The sequence below is a fragment of the Micropterus salmoides genome, unplaced genomic scaffold, assembly GCF_014851395.1.
Source record: "Micropterus salmoides isolate LMB-PRFRI ecotype aquatic unplaced genomic scaffold, ASM1485139v1 Ms_hic_scaffold_11, whole genome shotgun sequence".
In the NCBI taxonomy this organism is placed as follows: Eukaryota; Metazoa; Chordata; class Actinopteri; order Centrarchiformes; family Centrarchidae; genus Micropterus; species Micropterus salmoides.
Genome location: NW_024040152.1, coordinates 18,984,880 through 19,003,890, shown reverse-complemented (window position 1 = coordinate 19,003,890; position 19,011 = coordinate 18,984,880). Strand labels below are relative to the sequence as shown.

Below are 19,011 nucleotides of genomic sequence, written 5' to 3'. Positions count from 1 at the left end.
AACCTACTTGGCATTAAAGCTGATTTTGATTTTTAATTAATATGACACCCCGAACTGGCCAAGATCCATAGTTAATATAATCTGACTCCAGCCCATAAAAGTCAAGTCAAATGTTCTATCTGACCACTGATGCAGGGCTGGGTTTGTGGCCAAGCAGACTGTGCCTTTAAATTTTTCATCTTCCTTCATAATTTGACCTGTCCCCCAGCCAGGGGCGTGGAGCCAGCACTGCTATTTTTAGGTCTTGAGCTCTGACGACTGGGCTACAGAGACACAGAGAAGGAGTTTTACTGTGTTGTTTCAGCTGGACAAACATTTAACCCCTCAATCCTTTTATCACAGCACAACCAAGAAGTCAAGAAGGAAATGCACAGCTTGCAGGCTCGCCCCAGACGTAAAACATCTCTCCATGTATGATATTGTGCTACTTTATTATTCATAAACAGAGACAACAAGAGGACTGTGCATGAATTTGTTTTGATTCTTTACTACTTCTCTGTAATAACAAAAACACAAATTAATTATCTTATTAAAATATTTGAGAATGATTTTCACAAACAGAACAATGTGACAAATCTATGAAAAAATAATTACTCCAATCCCCTTAGTGACACATTTTAGTCAAACAGCATTCAACTCGGATAAGATGTGTGAGAGATAACAAGCCTTCAAGTCCAAGGTAATGATGGCTAAAGACCCAGAGCTCCATCTGTCACAGTATCTGTCAGAGCAGGCAAGCTCTGACCCTGTGGGCTGACCACAACATAGACTAAGGCAAACTTGATCAAAAGAGGAAGTCACATGAATGACAATAATTATGACCATGCAATCCCTAAATATATGACACGACAATGTAATTTTGTCTGAATCTTAACTAAAGGTCAAAACATATTTTGCAATGTTCCTGTTCCTATGATTTTCCACTATTACACAATAAAAAACAATGAATGCTGCAAACTTAAAGAGACTATTTAATTTTGATCATTCATATCTGGATTAGTTTTATTTTTTTATTTGTCAATTGGTTGTTTAGAGAATGTACTGCACAATATACATACTACATATGTGTGCTTTATTTTTCTTACAAAAAGGTATAAGAAATCCTCGGTCAAGCTGACCTACTGCTCTTCACATAAAAAAAGGGACAGAGACATTTCAGTGGGACATGTTAGCAGCGATTAACCTACACTTTTTATTTATAACTAGCTTCCTGAGGCTGATGAGGGATTGTGGGATTGGAAATAGCTCAGTCCAATAGGCAGGGTCCAGTAAACCTGCAATGTGGCAAGCCCATTATAGCTCCTGCTGCGTCACTGGCGGCCTTTGTCTACTTTAGTCCTATTAAAGCATTTAAGTGTGAACGTCAGCGTCCCTGCTGGAGAGCCACTCTCTGGGGCCAGGGCTTGACTGTCTGTCACCTCCCTCATATCAAACACAAACTCTGTGTGTGCCTGTGTGTGTGGGTGTCTGTGTACATGCATGTGTGTGTATATTTTGACATCAGAGCACTGATGTGGAGTGGGGGAATATTAGAGATGAGGGAACAAGTGGGCCAAACCAGTGAAGTGCCCCTAGCACTTTCCAAATTTCAAATGAAAGGCCATTATAACCTTTTTCAAAGAGCAAGGCATGTGTGTATACACACTATAAAAACATGTAACCATACACACATCATGATTGTGTTATTTATTCCAAATTAGTGAATTCAAATGATCTATTGGGACTAGAAATATAACAAAGACATACTTCCTGCCATGGTACTTCAGCTCTTTTCGTTCTATTTAGAGAAACTGTGGTCAGAACCTAGGGACTTGTTTTTTTCTACCAAGTAAGCATACTCACATTACCACAATTACTGTACCAGTTCCAAATCAACTCCCGAGTTCTGTGGCTTAATCACCATAGCACTGCTGCCTTGTGACACACTGTGCATGATGAAACCCAGCAGGGAGTCGGACTGAAGAAGGAAGGGAGCTGAACTGAAGTGTAACAGATACGAGGGGTGGACAAACACCACTCCATAACTAATTTGATCCGGCTTGAAAATGTTTTGTTCCCCTTAATAGCGGATGATCCTTGTGTAGGAGGAAATGAGTCAGCCATGTTTTGTTTTTCTATGTTTTCTGAACTTCAAGCCCTCATGTATCTCTATGGGGGAGTTTCTATTGTAAAATAAACTGATCACAGAGTGACTCTCATAACCCCTTACACAATCCTAATCAATACACATGCTTATTAGAATCTGTTTAAATGAAATTCTTTATGCACGTCTCTGACTTCCTACCAACTGCTTGTCTTCCTGCCTGTGTGGATGCAGAATTTCATCATGCCACCCTGGGAGGACTCTGGCGGATGTGATCATTGTCAGGTGCTGATTTCTCTAGTCAGAGGGGATGTTCCTCCCAAGAGAAGGGCTGCTTACTAACAGCAACTTCTGACGTAACCATGTCCCCTACTGCCCGTCCCCTGAGTTTCTTCTCTCTAGAGGCCAACCCGCAGCTCTGGGGGCAGCCCTGGTACAGGAGGGAAATCACCTCTACAGACCAATTACCTCAATACCCGCCATCTTACTTTCATCAGCCCCTGATGAGTCACCATTGCTAACTGTCGAAGATTTCCTGGAATATTTTAGGGAGTGGAGCCATGGCACACTGCTGACCCAGTCTCTTTATGTGGACTACAGTATGCTCTGTTGGCAACCAAGTTCAGCCATTCTACCTGCTAAAAGCTAGGGGTAAAGTTTTGTCACTTCAAACAGCCCATTTTCTCGTTACCTTGCGGTCTGTCTCATAAAAGCACAAAGGCACTACAACTGTTGATTTGATGGTAAAATCCAATTAGCCTGTACATCTGGATGTGTTATGTGAGCGTGTTTCCCCACTAATGATTTGGGCGCTCTTGCTTTTATTGGGTTACTCTGTCTGGCATCCTGTGGAATTTCCTGTTGGACTTTCAGGGTGATATAGAATGCACTTAACAGGTTGGATCAAATAACATGAAAAAGCATTCAAAGGCAGTCATGTTTGGTACTTACTCTTGAAACATTGCCAACAAAGTTTTGCAATGCAGCTAATAATAACACTGTTATGTGGAGCCCATGCAGCTTTATGTGTTACATAAAAAAGACAGAGATGGTGCTATTCAAAGAGAGAGATGAATCAACATCCTTAAAAGTAAAAAATCACTTTTAGAAAATGTGTTCATCTGCTGTGAACCTTCTATCTGAGATTTGATAGACAGGCTGAACCTTAATGGAATTCCAAAAGAGCAAAAACACAATTTCAAAGCAATTTCAAAGCATCCACTTATTGTGCACTGACCTTGAGGTCAGTTTACTTTCTAACTTTGAATAGGTCCCTGATGGCGTGCCTTCATCTGCTGCCATAGGCTTTCTAAAAATAGATGTGGAACACAAAGGCACACTGGAAACAGAGGGCAGCTCTCAGTATTTTTACTAATCAATGTGCTCATCTCTGCTGGAAACCATTGATCCACTTTTGGTATTAAATTGACCATGTTGTTGTACAACTTCCACTCTACATCCATTCATGACAAGCCCACTTTATGTTCCACGTTGTCCCCCTTGCACAGTACCTTCTCTCAAAGCAACACAAATGACCCTCTAACGGCATTCTAACACCAAAATGCTTAGCATGGATTAAAGCCCTTGAAAGATCATTCTTAATGTCAGCTGGCACTGGCATTAACCAATTAAGATGAAGCAGGAAAACTTTTCTGTCTGAAACCACAGTGTGCCGAATCACTGCATCAGTGGCTCTTAGCTGTACATCACTAGTATGCTTGCAGAAGTGAAATGCTTCTTCGTATCAGACAAACACATAGGCTCAAACAGACACATGTGACTTTGATGGAAAACAGCCAAGTTTAGCTGACCTTAGCAAATCCCTGAGGAGATTAATAAAAACAAAGGTTCTGAGGCATCCTTCCAATCCACATCCTGCTAGTCAAACCCATTTATGAGTGGATAATCATAGCATCATCCCTCCCAAGTGCCTTGGAGCTATTATCTTGATATAATAACAAAATATATATTTTTGGTATTACCGCAGCTTTTGAGAAAACACATTTTACGCGCCTTGTTTGTCCTTTGGCAAAATACCAGAATTTTTATATAAGGCACAGGAAAATACAGGCAGCTTTCTCCCAAGTTCCAGATTTTCCTTTAAAGGGACAAATCTCACTTCAGTGACCTGAATATGTAACCCACACTTATCAAGAAATAACCAGTATAACATCATGAAAACTGTAGTTTAATAATAGGTTGTGCTTACTGCTTGACTGCTATTCTGGATTTGTCAATGACCTTTAAAGACTCAAGCAAAACTCCATTCATGGATTTTAAAGGTCCATCTAAAGAAGTGCAACAGGAAATCTAGTTTACTATGGGAAGGGTGGGCTGATGCTCATTGTCCGAGCCACTTCCACCTACGCCACCACTTCTTTACTTGACCACTGTACAGTCACAGTACTCTCCTCCTGTGGTGTCTCTAAGGCCCAGTATGCAACAATACCTCCGAAAAATAGCTCTTCCTATGATTATTAAGGTATTGCTATGCATACCAGGAAATGTCCCACAGTGCACCCACCACCTCTGTTACAATGTTAATGTCTGGACTGCTCCATATGCATAAACATGAAGGAGCACCACATGTATTTTTAAATGCATTGCTAGGGTGACCTTAAGTTTCTGGATCTTTTTACAGCTTCATATTCATACACATTTCTTCCACCACAGTAACAAATTCACCAGGATGAGCTGTCATATTCTTATGCAGTAGAAGTTACTGGTTTAATTTATACAAACTCCCAAGTACACTGTAAACGCAATGTCCTACTTTTGCAGTTCCTATGAGAGTGCCTAAACAAGTCAAACAGCTCCCTGTTTCCTTTCTCCCCTGAGAGGTAAAGGCATGGTTCAGCGGTCATCTTGCTTGTTTGGTGGTAAAACAATAGTGCTACATTTGCTTCAATCACGGATAGATTTCTTGTGTGGTGTAAGTATTCAGCCGCAATCTGAATCTCTCTATCTTTATTTTAGATCAGTCAAATCACTTTTATACGACAGTGATGCATTTATGTTGTAATTTAGTTTGTGTCATTTCATGGGTTGTAATAATGAAGATATTACAAATTCCTTATACGTCTATTTGCCTCTACAATCAGTTCTCCTATTTGTGAGTCTCATCAGCTTGATTGAGCTTGGAAAGCGTAGAGGTAACTAAGGCAGCAGGACTTGTTATTGGGTGACACTGTGCAAGCAGGGTAAAACCCCTGGTGGACCCTTCAGCAACAGTGCACCCTGCAGGTTTCTTGAAACAGGAACAAGAAAAGAAAAAACTAAGAATGGCTAGAGATGTTAGAGAAATATTAATGTGGACTTTCCACAGAAAACTCAGAGGACCAACTGGACTCAAGAAGAGAAAATGTTGACACTCACTCTGCAAACAAATATACATGCACAGGCAAACACACACATACATGCACATGCAATTATACAAGTGCACACAATTTCACATAGCAATGCCACCATGCTGTGCTTGGGAGTGGCTGCAGCGTTCCTGACCTCTGCCTTTCATCTCAGATCCAGTAACCATACTGACTTTTCAACCCTGCCCCTTTGATAACACAGAGCCTGACAAGCTTTGACTGTCACTTTTATAAAACATGTAGAGATTTCCAGCACAAAAACTGTGATCTCCTCAAAGCAGCGTGTGAAAAAAACTGAAATGACTTTGAGAACATGGAAGTTTCCTTTTTAAGTACAAAGTATGGAGATTCCTACCTTTAGAGCACAACAGATCTGATAAATGAGAAAAAGAAAAAAAAAACTCCAGGCATCTTCTTTCTGTTTTTTTGGTCTGCTCATTGATGTAAGATGCCATTCAATTATTTTATTCTGTGCTTTTAAACACATCTAAAGGCCATTAGAAAAACATCCTTTTCAGTCACACTGTCATTTTCTGTACTAAATGAACATGATGTTTCTTTCAAGCCTCCTCTTTTGGAAAACTTACATTTTGTCAGCATCTTTGCTGAGATAATGCCCTTCAAAGCTGCAAAGGAGAATTTAGAGAATGCTCTAATGTTGTCACCTCAAAAGGGGTAAAATTTTCTGTTTTGGAAACAGATGGGCTGGTAACCCCTTTCACACCTATCTGGCCACAGGGACCTTTACAATGGCTCTGCTCTTATATATCCTGGCACCGTGTTTTCAAATCTCTGTGTAATTCCTGGATCCGTTTGTTCTGCACATTTCACGCCAAGTGGAGAAGGGTTGAAGCAATGACCTCCTGTAGTCCTCATAACTCACAGGATGGGCTGGGAGAGGTGGCAGGTACCCACAGATGAAAGGTAACAACAAAGAGATCTTTACCATGACGCATGGCAGTGCAGTCTGGGACCTAGAGGATGATGAGAACTAGTGCGCCTGTGAAGTCTGAAGTTTGTCTGTTTCTACCATCAGGGAAAAAGGCCCTACCTTGTGACAGCTCAGAGACAATCTGCCTGTTAGGCTAGGCATATCAAGAACTCTTAAGCATCGCTCATTAATCACCTTCATTGATTTCACCATGCAGATTTGACAGACCAGGATGGAGTGCACGGTGCCTGTCAATGGGCATACTGACAGATAATTAGATGGGTAGGCCTATAAGTAGATAGGCAAAACACATATTTCATAGCAATTTGCTAGCAATAGCAAATCTTTTACAAAATCTCAGTTGACCAAAGAATAAAAAAAATGCATATGTTGCTTTAGCAAAAGCCACAGCATATTAATCTATCATGAATACTAGAGACAGGAGCCTTAAATCTCCCCATTTTTCATCCACACAAGAGGCCTCTCAAAGACATGAATGATTCATCTCTTCAACTCCATTTGGACAGGAAGTGAAAACAAATGGCGGTAGGTCTCCCCAGAGAGCCCGGGGGTCTACAGTGGGCCTGGATGAACAACACTGAGAACACCGGGCTAAACCCACCAAGCTCTGTGTCTCAGCTGCAACAGGAGCCAGATTCCCCCTCTGGGCCACTGCTCTCCTCCTACTATCTATATTGAGAGAAAAATAATCCTCACACATACACCACTACATACTCCTTTATTCACCAACAGCCCAAGTCCCAACTCTGCACCGTGAGAACACACCTCCAACTTTTTCACCCTGCAGGAGAGCTGGAGGAGATATATCAACAGGTTGGTTTAAGAATTGATTAAAAGGTAAGCAATGGAACTGCCTTTGAACAGAGTTGATGTTCATAACTTGCACCTGCAAAAATAAATTGAACAAAAACAACAAACCCTAAGAGTGTGAGTGAGGGAAAACGTATTAAAGTCAGAATAGTTTTGTGGCACCTGGGCTACATTCAGATTGTCTGCACAATGCCTGCTGTACAGCCACACTCCCGCTTCCACTGGAGCAGCAGCGGCCAAGAACAGCAAAATAAATATAAGTGTGAACATGACAATCCATTTCTTTTTCATGACAACACACTGAGATAAGGTCCAGGACTGCACTCCACGTGTTTAATCTCAAAATGCATTCAACACACATAGACTCAAAATCAGAACTTTGGGGCAATATAAAGATTATAAAAAATTGTATAAAGTTATATTACTTACATTTTCAGAGGTTTCCTAACAATGCAGATAATCAGTGAGTTTAGAGGCTTCAAGTGGACTAAGGCAGCATCATGAAGTATGTCCGTAGCTGCTCAGCAATGACACCTAGGCAGATGAACAGATCTTAGCTGACTGATTTCAGTCACCTGTGAATAGACTGTGCCACTGCCAGATCAACAAGGCTCGCACCTCCAGGGATGTTCCCTATAGATTGACACCAATCTGCTATGTTCCTTCCTATCGTGTCATTATTGATCTTGTTTTCAGATGTTGACAATATATTTCATTTTTGAAAATACAAGTTTATACAAGAAGTTAAATCATTTTCTAAATACAGAGTGATACGGCATGCGATATGTTGACTTATTAGAAAACATAAAACTCTACAAACCTCCAAATACGTGTACAAAGTTAAACTAACGGTGACAATTTGTCCTGTTCTTATGGGTCCTTGTATGGATTACAGCAATGATAATCCGTTGGCAAACAGTCCTGACAGCCTTTTCAAAAGCATTGTATTTCAAGACACATATAATTGCTAGTTTTATCCTGTCATTGAAGCTTGCTGTACTGTACCGATGGAGAGAACATAACAATGAGCCACTGCAGAACAGAGACCAGCACCTTCCTCTGGGCATCAACACCCCTCCTCCCACAAAAACTCACTGACCCAAACCCATTTTTTCCTGTCTAAGAGAAATGTCAAGTCCAGACCTAGAACGCGTCTCTTTGAAGGGAACATAGCAGCCAAATATAGCCCGCTAGCCTCTACGCCTCCTGTCATAAATCAGGCTCTACCGGTTCTGCTAACAGTGGTTAATTTTGGCCAACTGCCATATAGTCACTTACTGTTAAACACCGTAACTATACAAAGAAAATTATAAGCAAGCAGTGGAGTGTACACTGTTGCCTGGTAACCTAATGCCATGTTGGGGATTCATCTTGTTATGGAACAGAAAACACTTACAGCCAGCGCCAATAATAGATCCTGGACCACACATTAAAAAATAGTTTAATGGTGTCAACAAATGTGGCAAACATGAAGCTGAGAATCATATCATGAGAGATGCATGTTTAAGAAACAAATCTCATTTCTTAGTGTGTGTTTTTTAAAGATTTTTGTAAGTGTTTCTGTAATTGTGAGCACTGGTGAAATGATATAATTATTCTTCATCTGTCATTTTTCAAGAGAATTGATGGATAGAATGAGAGCTTATTTCTAAGTTTGAAATCCAGCTAAAGAAGTCGTTATGCTGACTGTCACTGGATGCTGGGTACTAATTACTAAAGTTGCTTTTAAGTATTTTGGATCATACAGAATTACACAAATTACCCCCTACCTAGGAACATGTGGATCATGACAGAACTGCAAGCGCTAACACATAGATTTTTACCTATCACGGCACAGCAAGGACATACAACTTAAAAGTCATTATTGCAATGGTCCATGATTATGTTGGGGTTTAATATAGTTTTTACATGACAGTTCAACAAGGCTATCCTAACCATATCAGAAAATATCCCAATAGCCTACAATACATTGTGAGTCTAGTGTCTTTTGGGCATCATATATTTACCTGCTTTGTATATACAAAGGGTTCCATCATATAGTCTGTTCTGACTTTTGGGACTCATATTAATGTTCCATAATGTCTTACAGTATAAATTAATTAAATTATGAAGTAACATCAGACTACATGCATACATGAAAACTTACACAACCGCTTCATAATAATCATTGATTTCGTTTATAAATTAAAGTCCTTAAGTGCTTATACCTAACTTAAACAGCTATAACCTGCAAGCTCATAATAAGTTATGACATAATCTGAGGGTAATACAACGACACTCTGCAGTACTGTTAAGTGCTTTTAAGGTGTTATAAACAAATATAGACGCCCTGGTGTTAAAACGGCCTGTCAGTTTGAGATTCATTGTGAACTATTAATGCATTATGACATTTTCTGTCTTAAATGTCAAATAAAATTGAGCTCAATTATATTTAGGGAAGACATCATTTATTTTATGGAGGTTCTTGGTTTCTTAATTAGAACATGCAACCGTACTTCATTTACACCAATAAATGAGTAGCAAAAACACTAAACCTTGAGACTCTGGCTTAGCCAGTAAAGCGGGTGCCCATATCTCTAAGGAGAATCTGTAGTATACAGGTGCTGGTCATATAATTAGAATATCATATTTATTTCAGTAATTCCATTCAAAAAGTGAAACTTGTATAATGTATACATTCATTCCACACAGACTGATATATTTCAAGTGTTCATTCCTTTTAATTTTGATCAGTATCTCAGAAAATTAGAATATTGTGAAAAGGTTCAATATTGAAGACACCTGGTGCCACACTCTAATCAGCTAATTAACTCAAAACACCTGCAAAGGCCTTTAAATTGTCTCTCAGTCTAGTTCTGTAGGCTACACAATCATGGGGAAGACTGCTGACTTGACAGCTGTCCAAAAGACGACCATTGACACCTTGCACAAGGAGGGCAAGACACAAAAGGTCATTGCTAAAGAGGCTGGCTGGTCACAGAGCTCTGTGTCCAAGCACATTAATAGAGAGGTGAAGGGAAGGAAAAGATGTGGTAGAAAAAAGTGTACAAGCAATAGGGATAACCGCACCCTGGACAGGATTGTGAAACAAAACCCATTCAAAAATGTGGGGGAGATTCACAAAGAGTGGACTGCAGCTGGAGTCAGTGCTTCAAGAACCACCACGCACAGACGTATGCAAGACATGGGCTTCAGCTGTGGCATTCCTTGTGTCAAGCCACTCTTGAACAAGACACTGCGTCAGAAGCGTCTCGCCTGGGCTAAAGACAAAAAGGACTGGATTGCTGCTGAGTGGTCCAAAGTTATGTTCTCTGATGAAAGTAAATTTTGCATTTCCTTTGGAAATCAAGGTCCCAGAGTCTGGAGGAAGAGAGGAGAGGCACAGAATCCACGTTGCTTGAAGTCCAGTGTAAAGTTTCCACAGTCAGTGATGGTTTGGGGTGCCATGTCATCTGCTGGTGTTGGTCCACTGTGTTTTCTGAGGTCCAAAGTCAACGCAGCCGTCCACCAGGAAGTTTTAGAGCACTTCATGCTTCCTGCTGCTGACCAACTTTATGGAGATGCAGATTTCATTGCTACCACTACCTGGTTTAAAGACCATTGTATCCCTGTTCTTAATTGGCCAGCAAACTCGCCTGACCTTAACCCTATAGAAACTCTATAGGGTATTGTGAAGAGGAAGATGCAATACGCCAGACCCAGCAATGCAGAAGAGCTGAAGGCCACTATCAGAGCAACCTGGGCTCTCATAACACCTGAGCAGTGCCACAGACTGATCGACTCCATGCCACGCCGCATTGCTGCAGTAATTCAGGCAAAAGGGGCCCCAACTAAGTATTGAGTGCTGTACATGCTCATACTTTTCATGTTCATACTTTTCAGTTAGCCAACATTTCTAAAACTCCTTTTTTTGTATTGGTCTTAAGTAATATTCTAATTTTCGGAGATACTGAATTTGGGATTTTCATTAGTTGTCCGTTTTAATCATGACAATTAAATTATTAAATAAACATGTGAAATATATCAGTCTGTGTGTAATGAATGAATATAATATCCAAGTTTCACTTTTTGAATGGAATTATTGAAATAAATTAACTTTTTGATGATATTCTAATTATATGACCAGCACCTGTACTAACAACCTTATTTCTTAGACACAGCTCCTTCACAAACCAAAGACCCTTAATGCTATTCTACCATATGACTCATTGATCTATGTATGTCATGTACTGTACACACAGGCTTACAATTGTGCTGTAAGATTGGCTCAATCATTTTGTCATGTCATACTTTACGTCACCCGACACAAAACACCACAGCATTTTTCCCTCCTCTATTGGAACTACAATTTCTGCTGCGTGACATGACGACTGCCTTCACACTGTCACGGTCAGTCAAGGATGGCACAGGAAATAAATCTGCAGTGACAAACTGTAATTCATCACTTTCATCACTTTAGTTGTGAAAAAAGGAAAATACATTGTATTCTCTGCACTGTGATAAACAGGCTCACTCTCATTTCTTATATCATCATCTTATGCTAGCAATTGACTGACTATTCTATGGAGCCCGTATAATATTTTTACTGGTACAAATCTGCCAAACGCCAACTTATGGACAATAATAATAATCCACTATAGTTAACATGCATTCCACAGCAGGGATGTCATGCAACATGCTGTTTGTGTGAATACTGCTTGCCAATTGTATAGCCAAACGTGCCAAATTATCAGGTCCAGTGAATAATTCACAGATGCCTGCCAAGACTTGTTCTATCGAAAACATTTTGTCTCATTAACACATTCATTAGTACTATGAAATTACGTGTTAGGCTAAGTGTAAGGTGCTGTTAAAATGACTTTCTCTCCCTGACACAGCTCAGATGGTACCTGCCCCCTCAAGCCATCTGAGCAGTGCAGACATCTGTGAGCGTTAACCTGCCAAGAACAAGTCTAATGTAAAAATATTATAAATGTTCTGAAATGGAAAGACAGCTGAAGGGTCAGCTGGAGTGGCTGTGAAAGGCTTTCATGTCAAGTATGAGCAGTGTTTTTCTTGTGTCACTGTCTAAGTGAAAATGTCATGTGTACACTGGAGGGTTTGTAGTTCTTGTGTTTTTCTATTACCTTGCTGAGAGACGATTGAAATGTTTCTGTTGGAGTGACACGGTGTCCAGCAAAACAACTGAGAACTAAACTAACTTTATAATATAACTCTCATTACAACAGCTGCACTGTCAATTAACTTTCATTTAGTTACTGGCATCTCTAAAGATATTTAAAATAAATATCATGTCGTCATCTGCACGTGTTTGAAGTTTTGGTTCATCTGTATCTGTAAACACACACAATGCAGCAAAGTAGCCAAAGATGTATTTGATACATATTAGCATACCATTACAGCATGTCGATTTAATAGTAAATGCCTCTCTCCGAGCAAAAATATGTACGATGCAAAACATGGGGTATGAAATATTCAGCAACAGAGAGCATAACAATGCAAAACAAAATGTGATATATACATTGTAAAGGATAGAAATCAGTAGTGGAAAGTAAGTAGGTCAAGCTCAAGTAGTCAAGTACAATTCGGAGGCACTTGTGCTTTAGTATTTCCATTTTTATGCAATCTTACACCTCTACTACATTTCTGAGGGAAATAGTTTACTTTTTGCTCCACTACATTTATTTAAGTTTATTGATATGATGCAGTCTGGTTAATTGGCGGTGGTGTTTGGTGAGATCATGCATTCGTAAGCAAGTCTATTTATAGGTGGCAGCCTGCATCACAATACCCACCTTGTAACAAATAAGTCTGCGAAAGCAATGATGGTGAGGTCCGTCAGTAGGCTGCATGTCTGTGGTTGCGCGGTGAAAGTCGCAGCTTGTTACAATAATTCACTTTTCTTTGCGGACTCATAATAGGAATCGAATAAAAAACGACCACCTGTGGCCGCAGAACCACACAATACCGCACAATATAGCGAACAGTTTTGCTTTCTATAGCTAACGTTACTGTTGGTAAGCTTGGTGGAAAACCATAATTATGTTTAAATCATTTCTTACTACAGGCTCTGTGCTTTCACTGCCGTTTTATAGCCTAAAAGCAACTGAACAGTCAAATATAATTCATTCAACTTAAAAACTAGCACAGCAAATACATTATTTTAAGCACTGTAGCTTGCATACACATCACGTCGAATTTGTTCTACTCACTAAAACATAAGAAGGCCGTAGTGGAAAAGTTAATTGTCCACCTGGAGGACATGGTTGAGGGTTTGATAGGAGCTGCTGTGGTTGGGAGGACACGGGATGTGTCTGTGGCGTTATGACGACAGAGCTATAAATAGTCTTGGTCGACGATATAAAATCATAGCGAGGCTAGTGGCAGACTGTGCACTCTGTCCACTCCAATGTTCTCTGATAACTTTAATCTCTGTGATGGAGAGACGGGGGCAGCTCCGGCCACTGTCTGTCAGCGGCAGGTGCACAATAGTCTCTCCAGCAACTTCATCAATCACCTCTCCTTGCGACAACTGAAGCAGCATCTGATGATAACTTTTACTGGTGCTACCAAAATGCACTAATTCTTTGATTGCATGTAAAGAATTAGTGCATTTTACAATAATCTTGTTTTTTTAAATTATTATTTTAGTGTTAAATTCTTCCTTACATAATAACAACAGGGATTATGACAATGGAGATATGGAACACTCAAGTGGCTCGCTGCTTGTAAAGAGGCTATTATTTGCTTGTTATTACATAACATACAATTCCAAAATGTGAATGCTAAGACAGCTGCATCTACCCTACAGACTACAGTTTGCAATGATGCACATCCTAAAATAGCACCTGTGGCGTGCACAAGACTATTAAAAAGGGAAACAGTGCCATCTAACGGTTGTACTAGTCATTGTCATCAGTTGGGACCCCAATGGGACTAGCGAAGGTGTGTGGCCTTGACACATCAGTTGCAGCTGTGCAACAACAATAACCTATGAATGACAAATGTATTAATACATTTATTCTTAGATGTCCAGTGGTTTAGAACGTGCTCAGGCAGGGTATTAAACAATGGAAACTAACAGCAACTGTCTGTCATTGCACTCAGTCCATAACTTCAAAGATAGGAAAGAACAATACGCTTTGAACCTACCAACTGAGCTCTTTCCCACTCTTCTGGTTGCATAACTGCTTAGTGGCGTGAATTTTGGTAAAAACACGGGATGCTTTTATCTCAACCAGGAGCGAGGCCTGTGTGATTAGCACAGATTATATGCAGATTTGTCATCGTCATAAATCTACAGCTGTCCACGGTCTCACATTTTTATTTGTCACTTCAAAGCATTTTTTCACTACCTCTTCTTAGTTTACTGTTTGGCCCAGAGAACAAATGTCTTTCCTTTAGAAGAAGAACCTCATCTCTGTTCACCTGTTTCCCAGATCAACTACCGCAATGTGTGTTGGATGTTTGGATCATAGACTCTAAAAGAAGGTAAAGAAAGGTTTGGATACATCTCCATCCAGTTTGGCCTTTTTCACCAGAGATTACTGTTTCATATTTTGAGCCTTTCCTTGTTTCTGCTTATGCCTTACAACTGAACGCCTACTAGGGCTGCACAATTCATTAAAATATTATCAATATCACAATATGGCCTACTACAATATCCAAATCACAGAAGTTGCAATTTTTTGATGGAGGTAAAATGTGTAGCAAAACAGAATGAAGTGACATACTGTAGTGCTGCAGAGATGGCCTACAAATCTTGTTCTCCAGATGTATGAAAACATGTTTTTTTGATACAGACCCCAACAAATGTCATCATGATTTGAATAGTTTTTTCAGTGAAAATAAATATTGTAATGCAAAAATGATCATTCCCACTAATCATGAATCATATCACAAGTCGTACTATCTGTCAAAATAATCGCAATATGATTTTTTTTACCATATTTTGCAGCCCTAACACCTACTCTTCTTTTAGACTTTTACAAGACAATATATGACAAGGATTTAGATTTTATCTGATGATGGTCTCTGCCTCTACTCCAGGAGCAGTGGTGGGAAACAATGAGCTAAAATCCACTCTGCTCCCAAACTCCTGCTACTGACCCAGTGGGTGACACCACTTTCATCCGAGGACCCCGACTGTCCAGCTGTTTACTATCCCTCATCATGACGGCTAGACAGACAGGGAGCATAGCCCTGCATCAGAGAATTTGAGGCGTGATCCTGCATGCATGTCACCGTGGCTGCTTCAGCAGTGCAGGATCCCACAGCTGGCACCTGGGCGCTAAGGACCGTGTAATTTCTCAGCAAGAGGGCAAGAATGTCATGAGCTTTGCAGTCCTCACAAACATGTAGACATCGAATTGTCAGCGTATGTTATTGTAATTTTGCATTTTCTGTGGTGGGGTGTACTTAAGCTGCAATTGTATTAACTGGTGCAGTAAAACAGTTGTCTAGAAAGTGTTTAAAAAGTTTAATAAAGTTGACAGATGTGAGGTGAGGGTTTGACACTCTTCTTTTTATAAACCTGTCCATACTTGGGTAAGTACTGGGAGGCACATCTTCCAATGGTTTTCTATGACAGAGAGAGAACATATTGATATAGAATTGTCTCTTCTCTGCTGTTCTGCACTGACTTAGCTGTTGCTTTATTCTGTACACGCCCTTATTTGTGGTATGATTACAGCAAACAGAGTTATCTTAGAGAACTGGAAATCTGTCTCACTGCCAGAAATGACTTCCTCTGAAACAGAACTGGCTCTAATGAACATTTCTACAACTTCTGGGGTGCATCTCTGACCGGTTGTCTGGATAAAAAAAACCTTTCTTTCAAATGCAATAATGACTGCGCATTAAAGCATGGGACCTTCTAGCATGTCACTTTCGTATAGAGCACATAAAAACTATATTTTAATATTTGGTTAGCTGTCTGGTCATTTCTTTATTATTTCTAATAATATTAGAATATATGTTTAGGTGGGAGGTGGAATCACCTCGAGACTGGGGCTTTGGGTTTTTTGTCTAACAGAGAATTTTAAAATATCTTATTCTATAAAATATTTGAACAAAGAAACCAGCAAAAGCTTCCTCTCTCTGTCTCTGTCTCTGTCTCTGTCTCTCTCACACACACACACACGCACACACACGCACACACACACACACACACACACGCACACACACGCACACACACACACAAAGTCCTGTAAACAAGAAGGGTGTAAACACAGGGTCAGGGTGCACTTTTAAAGAGGGGTGGAGGTTGGGGAGTTGTGTGAATGTGCATCTGTTTTCTCAATTTATGCATTCACTCCTTTGTCCTCTGTTTCTCCTTTCCTTAATTTAATTTGTGGGAACCCCTCTCCACCTCAGCCTCCCCAGTGAGAAAGTATTCCCGCTGAGGTTACTGTGGCCTTCGAGGGGCTTAGGGACAGATCCAGGAGGATTACCCCCAGCAAAGGCGACCAACCTATACCCAAAAGCATCAACATAACTGCCACAACCTTTTCCCTCTCCCCCGTCTTTGTATCCAGTGCCTTGAAATGTGAGACTGCCCTGGAAAGTGGCCTGGTGAGCATAACAAACATTCTTTCACAAGATCCCCGCTACCTCCCTCACTCACAAAACTGTACTACTTTGCAATTCTGCTTTTTTAATTTCTTAATGGCACAGATGCCACTTGGTGGAGAGGAATCACAAGGAGTAATCATCTTTGCTTGAAACACATATCAGACATATTAATAAGTTAATAAGTTACAGTAGTTTCTTATTTCTAACGTGTTTCTGTAGGGAAAAGGCATTAAGATTTATCTCCTATGAGAGAATTGTCAAATGTCTCCTTGTTTTAACAGAAAGAGAATCTGCTCAAGTGTCACTGCTCTTAATGTTTTAATGCTGTGGCAGTTACATATTAGCGTTATGCTGTTAACACTGTTTTTCTTTTTATGTCTATACTGAACTGTTTAAGCTGAATAGCTGAACTGAGGTAACTTAAACACATTTTTTCCTGATTTCAATCAGTCTTCTGTGCATCAGATTTTTGTGTAAGTGGAAATTAGTTTACAATATTGTCTAGATTTTAAATCACTAACAATTAGAGCACATATTTTTGTTTTTTAGTTTTTTTGAGTTCATGCAAATGATTGTCAATTTTATCACCACAAAACATTGCACAAGTCACACAAGTCACTAATACTCAACAAGTAACAAGTACAGATATTGACACTTGTGTTAAGTTCACAAGAGTTTACAGATTGTATTTATATTTCTCATTGAAATTAATAATTTATTCAATTTGATGCACATCAGTTACTTTCAAAGCCTGCTTGTAGTTGAAGAGTAAGTCACTAGAGGGCCATATTCCACCACATTTTGAAACACACTTTGGATTTAAACCCCACCAACCTGTTGATTTTTCAGAGCACACCTTTCTCTAAAATGGTAATTCAGGTCCACAATTGATGGCACTATACTGTTATTATCTTACAATAAGCTCATATGAGTTGTGCATGAACATCCCTTTCCTTCAGCTTGTGTAACACCATCCAAATATTTAGTATCCAAAGTATGCACTGTGGGTACAAAGAAATGTATTTACTCCAACCTTCAACACCAGTTTTAACATGATCGTGAAAAAGAGGAACAAAACTAGTAGGCCTATTCATAACAGTTATAACTGCTGAATAAAAAAAAAAAGAATACATCTGTGACCACTAGGCCAGGAGGCAAAAGCAAAGGAGAGGGGCCGGTGATGTGTATGTGTGTAATGTGTAGCCTACAGTATATGACCTGACTATTTAGCCTACTGCAGTGGTTCTCAAAGTGCGGTCCCGGGACCCCCACAGGTCCTTATCGGGGTTCCAGGGGGTCCACAGCAAAAATTGGAATCTTTTATTTTGACATAAATTTCCAAATAACACAATAACAGAAGGTAAGGCAATGTCGGGCATGGGTTTCATGCACTTTCTATAATAAATAAATAATCTAAAGAAATAACCCATCAGATGGGGGTCCTTGACATGAAAAAGTTTGAGAACCACTGGCCTATTGTATGTGGCACAATGTTTATTAAGTTTAGTGGCAAATGGCATGTAGGCCTACCACTCAAGTAGTGTTTATATAGTTTGTTAAAGCAAGATTTCAAATGTTTTCACTTGTGTATTAAGAGTATTATGCTAACGTTACTTATTAGGCTAGTAAGATGCACAAAATGTAAACTTATTAAATGGATTACATGTGGCTTATTAATTATGTAGCATGTTTTTGTGTCATTATGGCATGGATTACCTTCTTGAAGATGAGTGAGTCGTTGACAGGTCAGATGACCGTCTGTCCGGAGAAACTCCTCTTCCTGAGAGAATGTGATGTTGATATAACGTTAATACTTTACCCCCAGTAGTGGCTCCACTGGAGTGGCTCTGCGGCCAAGCATGGTTCTCGCTTTTTGTGTAACTTCAAGATGAGTCACGGTGTTTAAACATAGAATAATAAGCAGCTGTTACTGAAAAGCCGACCAAACGGAGCCACGTAGCTCGAAACATTTATTACAGTATGAATGTACTGTATAATGTGAATGCATTTTACGCCGGGTATATGTTTAAAACAGTTCGGTACAAAATATCTACATTTATGGTGACATGAGCGTAGACAGCAATACAATATTCAACAGAGCGCGTCTGTCACAAAGCGCTGTTTGGCAACAACCAACCACGACCTCCCTTACTATGACGTACAGCGCGTTTGACCTATTGCATCGCGTGTTTTTGGAAGGCGAAGTATGGTGGCGGCAATGTTATGGA

General features: G+C 39.9%; 1 protein-coding gene across 2 annotated transcripts in view; it reads right to left on the bottom strand.

The window, feature by feature from the left end:
- Positions 1–18,916, bottom strand: part of hdac9b (histone deacetylase 9b) — a 42,408-nt gene extending 23,492 nt beyond the window's left edge. Inside the window, exons 1-2 of one of the 2 annotated variants that reach the window (XM_038711680.1) lie at positions 8,031–8,319; positions 7,640–7,744 (exon numbers count right to left, since the gene is read on the bottom strand). The gene's annotated coding sequence lies outside the window, so the exon portion shown is untranslated. Of the gene's footprint in view, positions 1–7,639; positions 7,745–8,030; positions 8,320–18,499 lie in introns of those variants that run through there. The other variant, XM_038711681.1, reaches the window with a different exon arrangement.
- Positions 18,917–19,011: the final 95 nt, after the last annotated feature.